Here is a 16,875-nt window from a genome sequence, read left to right as displayed (position 1 = left end):
AGATTAGGTAAAAATGAAGAACACAGAAATGATTATTATTATTATTAGTTTATTATATATAAAGCATCTAAAATGTACTAAGGAGCACAAACTGAAGATGCATGTGGAGAGAACTAAAGATGCCAGGACAGAGCTGAAAAAAAAACTCTATTTCAACATGAAATATTTCAACTGTCCATTTTCTAAGATACAGACTGACAACAGATACGTGAATATTGGTCTTGTTTTCTTAATTGCACATACATGTTCAAAACTAAAATATGTATTTTTGACATTTTTCCATTATCCCTTTCTTAAAAATAAATATTAAATTGCACATATATTCAGCGAAGAAACACTTCAGTGAGAAAATCCCCCTCCTCCCTACATCTCACATTTGCCTGGCCATTGTTCACCAATATCTGATGATGACCTCCCCTCCCTCAGTTCCAATGGTCCAACATTGGAGTGGTGTGATGACAAGGGCCTTTTCCGTGGCAGCGCCTCACTTGTGGAATGCTCTCTCCAGTGAGGTCCACCTGGTGCTACCGCTAAGATCTTTTTGGCACTAGGCAGAAACATGCCTCTTTCCCTAGGCATTACTTGGACTATTATGATGTGCATTGCTGGCACTTCTTGATGAAATGTTGCTGCCAAAGCTTTTGCTGCTGAGTTATTGGGGGTTGGCTGCATTTTTTAATGAGCTATTAACACATTTTCATTATGCACTGCTATTATTTATGCTTTATTTTAATATTTATAAACTGCCAAATGATACAAAATATCAAGGCTATGTAGAGTAAAATCATTACAATCAGAGTAACTTAACAATTTGTTGTTATGTGCCTTCAAGACGATTATGACTTATGGTGATCCTATGAATCAGTGACCTCCAAGAGCATCTGTTATGAACCACCCTGTTCAGATCTTGTAAGTTCAGGTCTGTGGCTTCCTTTATGGAATCAATCCATCTCTTTTTTGGCCTTGCTCTTTTTCTACTCCCTTATGTTTTTCCCAGCATTATGGGATGCACACCTTAACGTGGTGAGGGGGTTTGAGAGGGTTGAAGAAGCTGAGAGCAATGCCGTCAGGAGTCTAGTACAAGAAGCTAGACTCCTAGCAGGGGCACCCAAGGTGGAATGGTCAAAGCTGAGACACCAGACTAAGATGCATCCGAACTCAGAGAAAGGCAATGGTAAACCACCTCTGAATACCTCTTACCACGAAAACCCTATGAACTTAGCAATATCTACTATATATTCTGGGTTTGGGTACTTCTCGAGGTATCATTACTTAACTTGGTGTGATGGTTCCTGAGGTGGAGGTGCTTGTCATCTATGTTTGGATGCTGTCAGGTGCCATTTTGATCCAAGATAGTGGATGCAACTTTCCAGAGCAGACCATTCAGAAGTGTCCCTGATGATAATGTCATCCAATTTGGATGGTGGGCCAAAACTTTCCAAACTGCACTAATTTGGACACTTCTTAAGATATTATTGCGCAATTTGGTGTGATGTTTCCTGAGAGTGAGGAGCATGTTTTGGCCTACATTTGGACATAGTTGGAGATAGCATTTTGAACCAAGATGGCGAACCAAACCATTCCAAACTGTGCGGGTTTGTATACCTCTGAAAGTATTGTTTGGAACAGTTCAGTCCAACCATCTTGATTCAAACATAGGCCAAAACCTGCTCCTCACTCTCAGGAAACATCGTGCGAGTGCCAAATTGAGTGACAATATCTTCAGAGGAGATTACGTTTGCCTGCATGACTGAGCCCAGCAGGCAGTACAGGCATGCTGTCAAACTAAGCAGGGAACACACTGGGGGAAGCAGACACCAGAAGAGATTGAAAAGGGAGTGCTGTCATGAGCCCCTTAGAGACCTCCTGGCAGAGTGCACCAGAGGAGGAGGAAGGCTGGGATCTTGGGAAGGGGCCCAGTGGTCTGCAAAGGAAGGGGGTTGAACTGGAGAGGACTTCAGAAGTCTACCCAGCAAAAGCCTCACCCTGGAGGCACAGACTGCAATAGATGAGACAGTGACTGACAGTGATTTTGCCCTTCCAACCCTGCCTTGCCTCCTGAACCGCTCCCACTCCGCCCCAGGAGCTGGAGGAGTTGGAGATGTGGGCTGAGGTGGAGTCTGGAGAAGAACTGAGATCTCCTCCCCCATCATCAACGACACCCCACCATATGTGCAGGCATGAACAGACTAAGCCCACACACCAGACCATCTGCAGGAGTGCCCGCTTCTTGGTCCAGTCCCTACCTGGAGAAACAGTTCCTGTGCAAATAATGTGCCTGCTTAAGTGATCCAGGGGGGTGTCAAAAGCACATCAATGATCCAGAGTCTGATTCCGATGGGATGAGCCAGGGCAGGTGGCTAAGACTGCAAAGTTCCCAAAAAGAGGAGACTTACCCCAGGACCACCAGGGTGGACAGGGGGAGAGAATGACCAGCTACCACCCGTGTTGGCCCATCACAGGGGTTGGCTGATCTCTTACCATCAGTCATGGCCGCCATGGGGATGGCTGATTCAGGAGTTGATTTGGATGGGGGGCAACAAGAGAGGTGGGTCCCCATAATGTACTGTAGAGGAACTGACAGCAGCCATGGAGTGGAAGGAGGTGGCGCTGTTGTTGATGGTTAGGGCTTGAACCGCACTGACCCCGGACACATTGGGGATAACAATGTGGGGGGACAGCAGAGAGGGCAAGGGTGCCTCAAACGGAATGCACTGCTGAATCAGTACCCAGCAAAATTAAACCCTCTTGCTCTCTGCAGTACAGTCAGGAGGGGGAAAGGAGAGGCCCCAATTCAACATTAGCCCTCCCCCACAATTGATTTATGGCCAAATCCTGATTGGGTATACCCACATCGGGTTGGGGGGGAATGCCAGCCCAAGAACAGAACAAATGGCATACCCAAATCTCAATTTTTTTTTCCTTTCTGAGAATTCCCGAACAATGCCTGGTACTTTCCGCTGTGATCAATAAAGATGCTCCCAGGATTATAGTCCAAAAGACACCACACACACAGGAAAAGGATATCAGGAGGGAAAGGGGGAGGAATAACAACCAAGACTGTATTTCTTTGTTACAGAGTTATTGTGATGACCAGCTGGAATGGAACGAGTTCAAGGAGAGTAGATGGAACCAAACATGGCTGATCTTTCCGAACAGTCAAGAGAGGCCCTGCAGCCTGATGGAATAGCTACTGCTTGGTGGCATTTGAGGAAGGACCCTGGTGAAGCTCACCTGATGGAAACTAAGGCTGCAATCCAATACATGCCTACTCAGAAGTAAGTTCTGTTGGGTTCAATGGGACTTATTCCCAGGGCAGTGTATATTGGATTGCAGCCTAAGGTAACTTTCTGCTAAGGCTGAGAGTGAATTGAAGCCCATTTGATAAATTAAGCAGAGGATCTGAAGATTCCTATTCCTTTTTGCCAGCTGGGAGTATCTATGGCAGGGATTGTTAATCAGGTCATCATTGCTGGACACTACCCATTTACATGCAGCAGTCAGGTTAGAAGTAGATGCACAGGACAGAGCAGCCAGAGTGAAGCCATGATGGATTAAGATGGTGGACAATTATGTGTGTGTAATTTCTGAAGGCGGCTTGCAATTCTGTAAACGTGGCACTTTCTACTGCCGGAGAACAGCTTCTGATAAGAAGTTGGTACAAACCTGCTGGATAGCCAAAACAATACCTTAGAGGAAGAATTATGTACATGTGTGGAGGTGACAATATGCAAAGAGGCACTGCTTGGAAAATCACTGATGCAAGAGCCCCAGGTATTCATTTTATCCCCCTCCCAATCAGATTATGGTAATTCATGGTCTGCGTATTTGGGGGGCCCACCCTAAATTGCTAAAATTCATGTTCCGTGATTGGATAAATTCCAACCTCCTCATCCTACTTTGCTGGGTGATATAAAGGAATGTATTAAAGTTTTAGAAGAAAGCCTGATGGGACGGCCACTGCTCAGCGGCACTTGAGGAAGGTCCCCGGTGGAGCTCATCCAATGGAAACTAGATGAATTTCTTCCTAGGCTGAGAAGTGAACTGAAGAGCATTTGATACCTAGCTGCAGAACACAATCGTGCAGTCACATTAAGTAGGGAACACACTAAGGAAACAGATCCCAGTGGGGACTGAAGAGGGGGTGGCTGAGGTCACAAAGGTCCAAAGGCAGGAAGTTGAGACTTAACCGCAGGACGGGCAGGGTGGAAAGGAAGGATGAGCAGCTACCATCTCAACGGGGATCGGTCCACCTTTCACCATCGGTCACGGCCCCCACGGTGATGCTGACGGCTGAAACAGGAGTTGGTTTGGGGGGCGGTGAAAGACTTGGGGTCCCATAGCATAGAGGAACTGGTGGCAGCCCTATGGGGAGCAGCAAGGGAGCGGAGGTGACAACGCTGTCATTGACAGTGGGGGTGGCGAGGGCCTGAACAGAATGAACAGCAACAGCAGGGGCATGTTGGGGGGTGGAATGAGAGAGAACAGAGAGCAAGGATTTCCTGAGGGGAACACCCTCGTGAAGCATTCTCCTGGAGGAGAGGAAGCAACTCGTTCCCCCGCTGCCATTCTGAACGAGAAATGGAAATGGACTGCCTTCAAGTCGATCCCGACTTACGGCGACCCTGTGAATAGGGTTTTCATGGCAAGCGGTATTCAGAGAGGGTTTACCATTGCCTTCCTCTGACAGGCAGTGACTGGCCCAAGGTCACCCAGTGAGCTTCATGGCTGTGTGGGGATTCGAACCCTGGTCACCCAGGTCGTAGTCCAGCACCTTAACCACTACACCACACTGGCTCTCTGCCATTCTGAACACATAGGGTTTTAAAAGCACCGATTCTTAGAATTCCCAAGCAACGCCAGGCACTTTCTGCTAGTCATTAATGAAGACAAGATTCTCCTCTCAGGGTTATAGTCCAAAATACACAACAGACAAGGAAATATTGGGGGGGAGCAACAACCCAGAGTTTTATGGAATAGCTACTGCTTGAGGAAGGTGGAGCTCAGCTGACGGAAACTAAATAAGTTTCTGCTAAGGCTGAGAAGTGAATCGGAGCACGTTTGAAACATTAACCAGATACTCCTTTTTCCCAGCTGGGAATATCTACGGTAGGGGTCTCCAGAATTATGGGGCCTGTGAGCACACTGGGAACTTAGAAAAAGTACCTGTGGAGAGCATGGACAATCGTGAATTTTCTGCATGGAGCAGGCCAAATGGTAAGGAGGCAAAAATCAGAGCTAGGAAATAATAAAAAAAAGAAACATCATGGATTTGCATGATATTTTAAAGGAGGATACTCTCTCACCTCCCAAATAATCAAATGAAAAATTACTTAGATGTTTATTGACTGCACAGTAAAAATCACCGGTGCTTGCCAGTACCACCAGGACGCACCAAAAAAATCTATTGAAAGACAGTGTCAGCTTTAAACTGATGCGACTTTTCAGGGGATGCTGAGCTAAAAATCTTCCAAATTCAAGAGGGCCCATTTTATTAGCACTGGATTCAACTTTCAGCCAAACACCAGAGTGTGTGTGTCTGGGCGGGGGCTTTGTGGGAGTGTGTTTTCGGGGAGCGGTTTCTCTTCCTCTGTCTGTAGCAGGGGTGGGGAACCTCTAGGTTAGGAGATCAATGTGGTCCTCCAGGCCTCACCTTCTGGTTCTTGGATCCGCACCCAAATGATGCTCCATCCTTCTGGCCACAACCCTCACCAGCCCGGCTCCAATCTGAAGTGGAAGTTAAACTATGCCAGAATCATACTCCATATTCAGACCCCTTCTATAGTTTCCCTCCTGTATTACTTCCATTAGGAGTTGCATAGTGTTTTTTTCCATGCTGCAAGCATTTATGTGGTTTCTTCCGTATGATTTGTTTGATGAGTAGTGACATTTATTTTTCTTGTGAAGCTCTTTCAACATTCCAGGCATTTATATGGTTCTGTCCCTGTATGAATCCTTTGATGAGTAATGAGGTGTGTCTTCTGACGGAAGCTCTTTCCACACACCAAACATTTGTATGGTTTCTCCCCTGTGTGAATTCTTCGATGAATAGTAAGATGTATCTTCTGTGTAAAGCTCTTTCCACACTCCAAGCATTTGTAGGGTTTCTCCCCTGTGTGAATTCTTTGATGCCGAGAGAGATCTCTCTTCCGACAGAAGCTCTTTCCACACTCCAAGCATTTGTAGGGTTTCTCCCCTGTGTGAATTCTTTGATGCCGAGAGAGATCTCTCTTATGACAGAAGCTCTTTCCACACTCCAAGCATTTGTATGGTCTCTCCCCTGTGTGAATTCTTTGATGCCGAGTGAGGTCTGTCTTCCGACAGAAGCTCTTTCCACACTCTAAGCATTTGTACGGTTTCTCCCCTTTGTGAATTCTTTCATGCGGAGTGAGACCTCTCTTCTGAAAGAAGCTCTTTCCACAGTCCAAGCACTTGTAGGGTTTCTCCCCTGTGTGAATTCTTTGATGCTGAGTGAGATTTCTCTTCCAACAGAAGCTCTTTCTACATTCCAAGCACCTGTATGGTTTAACCCCTGTATGACTTTTTTCATGCAAAGTGAGAATTATCTTCTGCTTGAAGCTCTTTCCGCACTCCAAGCATGTAAATGGTTTCTCTGCTGTGTGAATTCTTTGATGCGAAGTGAGATTTGTCTTTTGCGTGAAGCTCTTTCCACACTCCAAGCATTTATATGGCTTCTCCCCGGTGTGAATTCTTTGATGCAAAGTGAGAGTTACCGTATGCCTGAAATTCTTTCCACATTCCAAGCATTTGTATGGTTTCTCACCTGTGTGAATTCTTCTATGTGTAGCGAGGTGTATCTTCTGACGGAAGCTCTTTCCACACTCCAAGCATTTAAATTGTTTCTCCTCTGTGTGAATTCTTTGATGCAAAGTGAGACTTACCATATGCCTGAAGCTCTTTCCACATTCCAAGCATTCATATTGTTCTTCCCCTCTGTGAATTCTTCGATGAGTAGCAAGATGTGTTTTCTGACAGAAGCTCTTTCCACACTCCAAGCATGTATTTGTCTCTTTCCTTCTACTGATTTTTTCTTGGACCAGGATAGGATGGTAGTCACAGCCCTGAGAAGTAAGAGATTTCTTCCTCTTCTTCTCTTCTCCTTCAGTTTCCCTTCGCTGCTGCCCCCTCTTTGTGCACATGGGGCCTGCTGGGAACACCCCATGTAGTTCTCCCGGATTCTCTAGTTTCCACTCATGATCTGATGCAAAGAAGAGAAGAAACTGTTAAAAGGGAATGGAGCCTCAAATCACTGAATACACATACACGTAATCCTTGTGATAATGGAAGAATGGGAAAGCCTGAGCTAGGAGGCAGACCTTACCATCTCCTACTGCAAACACCTAAACACACAGCCGGTGTACTAAATACTATTTGATTGGCCTCTAGAGACCAGAGCATCTCCCACCTTAGACATCAAGCTCAGTGGGCGGACTTCAGGAATCACTCTCTCTAAACTTAGCCTACCTGACAGAATCGTGGCACAGAAGAACCCCGTGCATTTCTTAACTGTTTGCAGCAATATCAGGATATAAATATATTAAAACAAAAAGGAGGGGCTCTGTCATTCAGTGGCAGAGCATTTCACTTGCGTACAGAAGATCCCAAGGAACGCTCCAGTAAAAGGATCTGTAAAGGAGCCCTTGGATATGCGTGGTATCAGAACCTGGAGACATTCTGCCAACCAGAGTGGACAATAATGGGTTAGATGGGTCAATGGCTATGGCAGAGCTGTTCTGTCAGGCTGCTGGGATTCCAGAAAAGATCAAGTTTCTATTTGCATTTATTGCAGCCCTCAGTCTTTCCTGCTGCTGACTGTAAACTTCCCACTAGGCAAGAAGAAAAGTATTTGAGTATTTGAAAGTATCCTAATATGTTTAGGAGCATGGGTGATGCCACCTCAGTTTCAGTGATCATAGGTAGAGGTAGCCATAAGGAGGTGACTAGTTACCTGCTGTGCCCATATGGATACTTAGTGCAACATCAGCACAGTCTGCAGGGACTGAGGGGAGTAGCTGATGCACTTGGCGTTGGGCCAAGGAGACAGCAACCTAGGGTTGCTGATGGCATATTGTTCACCATGCTGCCCAGAAGTTTCTCCGACCAAGCTAGCGGAAGCAATCTCACATGCGCTGTTGGAGGAGTCCAGAATTATCATCACAGGTGAGTTCAATATCCAGGCTAGGGATGCCTCTTCTGCCTCGGGACTTCATCGCCTCCATGAAGATCATGGGGCTGCCTCAAATTGTCATTGATTCCACACAAAGGGCAGGGCGCGTCCTCTGTTTGGGTCTTCTCCAGATGGAAGAAGGCCTGGTCTTGAAATAGGAGGGTAGATATCACTCATGGTCAGATGACTTCTGGTGAACTTTGGACTAACTGCTTTGATCCTCCCCTGCAGGGGTGGTGGACAGAATAAGATGGATGCAAAACATTCCTGAATGTCCTGAGTGGGTGGGGAGTTCCAGTAGAGCAGGTGATCCTGTTGAAGCCCTTGAGATGCAGCAAGCTCTAGACATAGTTTTCCTTGAGCACTCTCTCTGGCACTGTGGAGCCCATTCTGGCTCCTGCTGGGAGGAACAGCGGGATATAAATCAAATAATAAATAAATACCGTATGGTGGTGAGGATGGCCAATTAGGCCCACTTCTCTACTTCCATCACATCCTGAAGTAGCCATCCAACAGACATTTTCTTATTGTCTGGGGTCTGTTAAAATCTACTGCACGAAATAGTTGTTTGGGACCCTTTGGAAGCCCACTGTGAATTGTTTGCAAGTTGGTTCGGAGGGTAAAGTCGCTCACCTCCATAGCAATCTTGACACCACAGCCACATTCACTGCAGTCTCCAGTGAGATGTCCGGTACAACGTAAGGTGTAACTTCTTGGGATCAATTTTCAGTTAATATGGCCTGATGACATGGGCAAAGCGCTCATGACAATGTGGCCAGCAACGTGTCTCCTCAACCCCCACTTCTCCTGGCTTATTAAAGCTTGTCAAGGGGTATGACCAACCCAGGGAGTGGTCAACACATATTTATGGGAGGGAGTGGCTCCAGCAGCCCTGACATAGGCAGTGATCTGATTGATTCCTGGACCCAATATGTTTGTGAGAACTACCGATCGGGGGAAGGACAGGGAGATTCTTATTTGATCTCTCGGCGGCTTTTCATACCATCTAGCTTGTTATCTTGCAAATCTGACTTAGTGAGATGGGTATTGGAGGCATTGTAAGAACATAAGAAGAGCCTGCTGGATCAGGCCAGTGGCCCATCTAGTCCAGCATCCTGTTCTCACAATGGCCAGCCAGGTGCCTGGGGGAAGCCCGCAAGCAGGACCTGAGTGCAAGAACACTCTCCCCTCCTGAGGCTTCCGGCAACTGGTTTTCAGAAGCATGCTGCCTCTGACTAGGGTGGCACAGCACAGCCATCACGGCTAGTAGCCATTGATAGCCCTGTCCTCCAGGAATTTATCTAATCTTCTTTTAAAGCCATCCAAGCTGGTGGCCATTACTGCATCTTGTGGGAGCAAATTCCATAGTTTAACTATGCACTGAGTAAAGAAGTACTTCCTTTTGTCTGTCCTGAATCTTCCAACATTCAGCTTCGTTGAATGTCCACGAGTTCTAGTATTATGAGAGAGGGAGAAGAACTTTTCTCTATCCACTTTCTCAATGCCATGCATAATTTTATACACTTCTATCATGTCTCCTCTGACCCGCCTTTTCTCTAAACTAAAAAGCCCCAAATGCTGCAACCTTTCCTCGTAAGAGAGTCGCTCCATCCCCTTGATCATTCTGGTTGCCCTCTTCTGAACCTTTTCCAACTCTATAATATCCTTTTTGACATGAGGCGACCAGAACTGTACACAGTATTCCAAATGCGGCCGCACCATAGATTTACACAACGGCATTATGATATCGGCTGTTTTACAGCGGTTCCGATTTTATCTCCAGGGTTGATTTCAGAGAAACAGTATTGGGTAATGGTCTTTCAGCCTCTCAGCAGTTGCGCTGTGATGTGCTGCAGGGCACCATCTTGTCCCCAGTGCTGGGTAACATCCACATGAAGCCATTGGGAGCAGCCGTTAGGAAATATGAAGTGAGGTGTCAGCAGTACGCTGTTGATACCAGCTCTTATTTCTATGTAGTGTTTGAATTGGGAGAGGCTGCGCAAGGCCTGGACTGGTGCGTGAGCTGGGCTGAAGGGGCCAACAAATTGACTCTGAATCCTGGAAAGATGGCGGCGCTGTGGGTTGGTTGTTCCCCAGTCTGGACAACTGATCAATTGCCTGCTTTGGATGATGTCATACTCCCACAGAAAGAGCAGGTTCGCATTCTGGGTGTGCTCCTGGCACCATCTTTGTCACTAGAGACACAGGTGACCTCAGTGGCTAGGAGTGATTTTCTGGTTTTGGATCAGGATAGTCTGTCCATGCACTGGTCATATCCATAGGTCTGGACGCTGCAGCTGGGGCACATTACAGCGGCTCAACTGCTCACTGGGGCACAATATTGCCAAAGGGTCCTGACTCCTAAATAAACTGCAGTGGCTGCCAATTATCTACCAGCCTTATCTCAAGGTGCTGGTTTTGGTGTATTTATTTATTTATTTATTTTGTTGCATTTATATACCACCCATAGCAAGTAGCTCTCAGGGCGGTAAACAGAATAGGATAAAATACATACATCATCATAATAAAATCACAAAACATATAAGACACAATGAAAACAAAATACAATTAAACAAAATATAAGATGATAAAAGGATTAGTATGACAAGATTAAAAAGATTAAAATGATTAAAATGCCTGGGAGCATAAGAAGGTCTTTACCTGGCACCGGAAAGATAATAATGTAGGCGCCAGGCATACCTCTTCGTGTATAAAGCCTCATACTGCTTGGGACCATTAAGACCTGAAACTGCCCCTCCCCTTATACACCCAATCGATCACTGCACTCTGCAGGTGACGGATGGCCTGCAGATACCATCTCATCTGGCAGCTTGTTTCACACAACATAAGAATCAGGCCTTTAGTGTTAGGGCACCTACTCCCCTTAAATACTAGACAAGCCCCATGTCTGTTGTCTTTCCATCACCCGCTGAAGGCCTTCCCCTTTCAGCAAGCCTTTTAAGTCGATATCTTCATCCCAGTCTGCATCTGCATTGCAATTCTTTTTAATATCTCTGCTATCTTTTCGGCGCCTTTTGAAGACTTTCCTCTTTCCACAAGCCTTTTATGTGGAGACCTATCCCAGTCTGCATCTGTGTCAGAATTGTTTAATATGTTTTTAAGCCTTTTTTTAAAGTTGTTTTTTTTTAAATGTTTTTAATGCTGTTTTGTTTTAATGTGTTTTAAGATCTGTTTTTATGATGTTTTAAAGTGTTTCAGTGCTTTGTTTGCTGCCCTGGGCTCCTGCTGGGAGGAAGGGCAGGGTACAAATTAATTAATTAAATAAATAAAATAAAAATATGCTTCTATTGTTTTATCAGTTGCTGTTCGCTGCCCTGGGCTCCTTTTAGGAGGAAGGGTGGGATATACATTTAATTTAAAATATAGGAAACGTGCAAAAATATTGTTATATTTTCTAAATGATAATATTGTCAGCTATGTAGCCAGGGAGCCTTACCAAGAGAGATGACAATCTGACAATTCTCCTCCATGACTTCCCTGTGCAGCGCCCTCTGTTGGGGATCCAGCAAAGCCCACTCCTCCTCCGTGAAATACACAGCCACCTCCTCAAAGGACACGGGACCCTGAGAGGAAAGGAAAGAGTGGCCCCTTTATAGATAACATAAAGATTATTAGCTGCTAATCTCCAGAAGACTCATCAAGGAAGGGAGGCCAAGTACTATCCTACAGAAACGAGACCCGGAGTGGCATTTTCAGCCTCCCACGTGAGCAGCTTTGACAGAGGAAAAGAGAAGGAGAGGCATTCATGCAAGCCTAGAGAGGTGAGCAAAGGACAGAGGCACCTGGCTGCCCCCAGCCTCTCTCTCCACTGTTAAGCACCCTACCTGATCGTCTTCCTCAGCAGCTGCTTCCCTTATGCCACCAAGAAGAGATGAGTGAGGAGGTCCTGCTGACTCCAATTCATCACCTGTGAGAGAGGAAGGTGGTGGGAAGCCAGTAGCCCATCCTTGTCTCAGAAGCGACGTATCTCTGAGTACATGCTGACATTGCAAAACATCTCATCCATTGGCCATATTTTGGTTCTTCCTACATATCCTATAGTTTAGTTGCATGAATGAACAATTCTCCCCATTGGGACTCTTGAACAGAAGTGCAAGTAGTGGTTTAAATCCTCAACTAGTGGAAATGCTGTTGTTGAACTGTGGAAAAGGCTGCAGAGAATAATCTCCCACCACCAAAGATTCAGGAGAACATAAAAGCACAGGAGAACCTCGCTATAATGCACCTCCGTGTACCACAGAATCAGATATACCACTGGTATAACCATCTGACCCGAGTAGAATATACAGTTCTGCAGTGCAAACATCTCTTAACTCACAAGAGCTGTTTGGCTTCTCTCTAGGAATCAGTACAGTACTCACTGGCTTTAACCCGTAAAGGTGAGCCTGAGCTGAAATGCAACCGGGGAAGGTTCTCCAAGTGCTTTTGCAGGAAGAGGGGTGGCAGGATAGTTCCCACATGGGAAGTGGAGGCTGCCCACAGTGCACTAATGGGGAATCTTACAGCAAATGATCTGGCCATGTGGACTGAGGTGGATGCGGGGGTTCCTACAGCACAGGTCCAGAGCGAGGAGGAAATTGTGGCTTCTGTGATGAGCAGCATGAAGCCAGCGACATAGGAAGTGAGTTGGTGACAATGATGAGGCTTTCTCTGAAGCAAACAGGGTGCTTGAAAGTATCAAGGAGGTGGTTGGAGCGGCACAGCTATTGTGAGCGTCTTCATCTACTCCATCTGAGCAGCATCAAGAACTATACGCTCAGAAAAGGCTCTGCTCCATTTTGCCAAACCAAAGTATCTGATTACTTCCAAAGGAAAAAGGAAACCGAAAATGCAAGTACTGTACTGCACCTTTAAAAAGTTTCACAAGTACTGTACTTTACTGTTGTTCGTATGCCATTCTAAGTGCAGTTTTCATGATAACGTGGAAGACCTATACTGCAGGTGCATTTTTTGACCCCCGACCTCCATGTTATAGGGAGGTTCTAAAGTATCCTATGAATTTATGGCCAAATCAATAGAGGAATATCAAATCAATTCTTACCAAGTGAGATGGCATGTCTGCCACTCTCATGAACGTTCTTCCTTGGCAGGGGACTCTCCAACGCAGCCTTCTGTGAACCAAGGACATCAGTAGCCACTTCTGCAAACAGACCCTTGACCTGAAAAAAAAACAAGGACATAGAAGACCTTGAATGGGGAGAACGATTAGACAATGCATGATATTGGTAAAAGGCCTTGGGGAGTTTGGGACACTCCTCTGTGAAAAGTTTGCAGAAAAGGTATGACAATTAGAGAGTCTTTTAAGTTCTTCCCCTCATATTCTGGGCCCCTTGGAAGAAGCAGGATGAAACTCTCTCTCACCTGCTGCTCTGCCTGCTTCTTGTCCTCTGCCTGACTCAGGAGGAAACCTTCAGCCAGGGCCACCGCCTGGGAACTGGTCTCCGCACCACAGTCCCTCACCCAGCTCTCAATTTGTTCTGGGAGGATGATCAGGAACTGCTCCAGGATCACCAGGTCCAAGATCTCATTCTTCGTGTGGCGTTCTGGCTTCAGCCACTGACAGCAGAGATGGTGGAGTCTGTTGCAAACTTCTCGGGGCCCTTTAGCCTCCTGGTAGCAGAACTCTCTGAAACAGTGGCACTGTGTATCTGAGCTGAGCGTGACCTCCTTACCCAGGATATTCTGCCCTGTTCTCTCCCAGAATTTCCAGGGACTCCCAGCATGGATGATATATGGACTTGTTGTTGCTTCAGGACCTGCTAACTCTTGGTCTTCCATCTTTGATCGCTGTTCCAAGGAAGCCTCCAACTGGGCCCAAGAGACTCCTTCCTCTACTGCCAAAGGCTGCCCTAACTGGAGGTGCAACCTGTTGGAAGTGCAACAGCAGAGATCATTCAGTTTGTAACTTACGGGTTAATTCTGTGATTAGTTAGACAGCCAACCAAAGGTTGTGCTAATTAGAGGTATTACCAAGTCCTGCAAAAACAAAGCATTATTCATTCAGTGAATTATAACACTTTTAGGAGAGGCTTTCCCTGAGAACATGTGGATTGTCTGGATAGCAGCCAAGTCATCCCCCAGAAGGAAAGGCTGTTGAAACTAAGACCACAAAGAAAAATGGGAGACTTATTTGGGAGTTTCCTTCAGGTGAGGTCCATGGATTCAAAGCCTTCAGTCTGGTTAAGAACCAAATGGTGCAACATCCATTCTGGTGGTCCACCCCTTAGAGCTCATGGGAACAGCCCATCAGCTTAAATTGGTTCAAAGGGCAGCTGCCAGAATGCTAACAGGAGCTGACCTACGAGCCCATACAACCCCACTCTTACAACAGCTACACTGGCTACCAATCTGCTACCGGACTCACTTGAAGGTACTAGTTTTAACTTTTAAAGCCTTACACGGCTTTATCTGTCGAATCGTATTTCCTTTTATGAACCCTCTCGGCTCCTGAGATCCTCTGCGGACCCTGGTCTTATGATCCCTCCTCCCAAATCCATCAGATGGGTACTAGAAACAAAGCTTTTTTGGTGGTTGCCCCTACACTTTGGAATGCCCTACTGATGGAGGTACGCTTCTCCTCCTCTCTTGCAGTTTGTCGCCACCAGGTCAAAACGTTTTTATTTTGTCACGCTGTTTAATTGTAATGTTTAATTGTTTTAGAAATTTTAATTTGTTGTTGTACTAATTATATAACTATGTTTTTATTATGTTATTTTAATTGTATGTATATACGGTAGTTTCTGTTCGCCGCTCTGAATTCTTCTGAAATAGAGCGGGTTATAAATATATTAAATAAATAAATAAATAAGAAGAATCATGCCATGCAGAAGCAAGGAGAAGCAACCAGAAGGGCATCCATATTGCCTGGGAGATTGTCATGAATGTTGTTAATGGAGCTGGTGGGAACTTTATATTCAATATGAACAGAGTGGGAGAGTGTGAACTTTTATTAGAGCACTGTTTCCTTCAAAGCTTTCCGTGGAGGCCTTAATGCTGAGTTATATTATGACTTCATCTAGCAATCCTGGGAGAGAGCATTCCATAGATAATGAATTGAGTCAATGAGAGAGGGGGGGTTAAGCTGTAAGAGAAAAAATTTCAACTGATTTTTGAGAGTGTATACTCACCTGTTTTGAAGTCCAAGTGGAATTTGGTTAGATAGCGGGAAGTGGATTTTTTAAAATTACATTAATTGTATTTTTATAATAGCTGATTATGAACTATGGTCCATGGACTATGAACGTATCATTTTTATAAAACCTGCCACTAAGAAATTAATATCTATCTTTGTTAAACAATAAAAGAGTATTAACTTGAAGAACCTCAAACCTTATTTTCTCTATGGGTGCTCTGCAAAGAGCCACCTAACTGGGTTGGATCTTGATTGCTTTGAGAAGTTTGAGGCACCCGTGTCTAGTAAGGGGCCTGTCAAGTTACAGCATAAAGTTTTTCAACCACATAGGAACCAGAGAGCCAGTGTGGCGTAGTGGTTAAGGTGTTGGACTATGACCTGGGAGACCAGGGTTCGAATCCCCACACAGCCATGAAGCTCACTGGGTGACCTTGGGCCAGTCACTGCCTCTCAGCCTCATGAAAACTCTATTCATAGGGTCGCCATAAGTTGGAATCGACTTGAAGGCAGTACATTTACATTTTAGGAGGCCAGACCCCTCCCAACAGCATTCTGCCCTCTTGTGATTCCCAGCAACTGGTCTTCAGAGACAATCCTCAGCTAGACAGACAGATGGTCTGATTCAGCTTAAGGGAGCTTCCTGCGTCCTAAATCAGCTTTCACCATGGGAGTTGTTGTGACGCACAAGAACAGCCCTGCTAGATCGGGGCAAGGGCCTATCTTGTTCAGCATCCTGTTCCCACAGTGGCCATCCAGAAGCCCCAATCAGAATCCTACAAATGTCATCACCACGTTGTGGTAGTGATTTCCATCGTTTTAACAATGCATCATGTCAAGAGATACTTCTGGAGGCCTGTCCTGAATCCCCCCCCCCCCGTTCAGCTTCATCGGATGGCCCTGGATTCTAGCCTTATGAGAGACAGAGAAAGACTTCTCCATCCGCTGGCTCTTAATTTTACACACCTTTATCATCTCTCTCCCTTTCCTTGGCCTCTATCAAACTCAGTCCCAGCTACCTTTCAGTCCTGTCACACAACTACAGAGGTAGTAGCTCAACAACCTGCGGAGTTGTAGACAATTTATTCATCTGTTGAACTCAAAGATGAGTAACGCTTCTATTTCCAGCTGAACCCACGCCTCCCCTCCCCCTTTACTGAGGAGTATAATTTAACTGTTTAACAAAATAACAGTATTCTGCTATCCGGTATAGTTCCTCTGCACATGGAGGTACCACTCCTCTGATAGCTAAGGAGATCACAGACTCACACGGGGTGGCAACCTCCTGTTCCCAGTCTTGACTTCGGAGGATCCCACAAGCTCTGCACCCGAGTCAGGACCTGGGATCCAGCAGCTCTGCTCTGCGGAGGCATTTGCTCCCTACTATTATAATTGTGTAAGTGTATATCCCGCCCTCCCCTCCTCCAGAGAGCCCCCACTCCCTTTCCACCTTCTTGCGACTTGCGCCCACTTTCTAAGGCGTCCACGTCCTGCTCGAGGAGTCTTCTCCTCTGATCAGGGCTCGGCCCCGCGCAAA

General features: G+C 45.8%; 1 pseudogene; it reads right to left on the bottom strand.

Annotated features, from left to right (window-relative positions):
• Positions 1–5,327: 5,327 nt before the first annotated feature.
• LOC133381632 (zinc finger protein 420-like) overlaps positions 5,328–16,875 on the bottom strand; it is a 38,527-nt pseudogene continuing 26,979 nt past the window's right edge.

This window comes from Rhineura floridana, chromosome 3 (assembly GCF_030035675.1).
Source record: "Rhineura floridana isolate rRhiFlo1 chromosome 3, rRhiFlo1.hap2, whole genome shotgun sequence".
Taxonomy (NCBI): Eukaryota; Metazoa; Chordata; class Lepidosauria; order Squamata; family Rhineuridae; genus Rhineura; species Rhineura floridana.
Note: the sequence above shows the minus strand (reverse complement) of the source record. Positions and strands in the feature narration are given on the sequence as shown.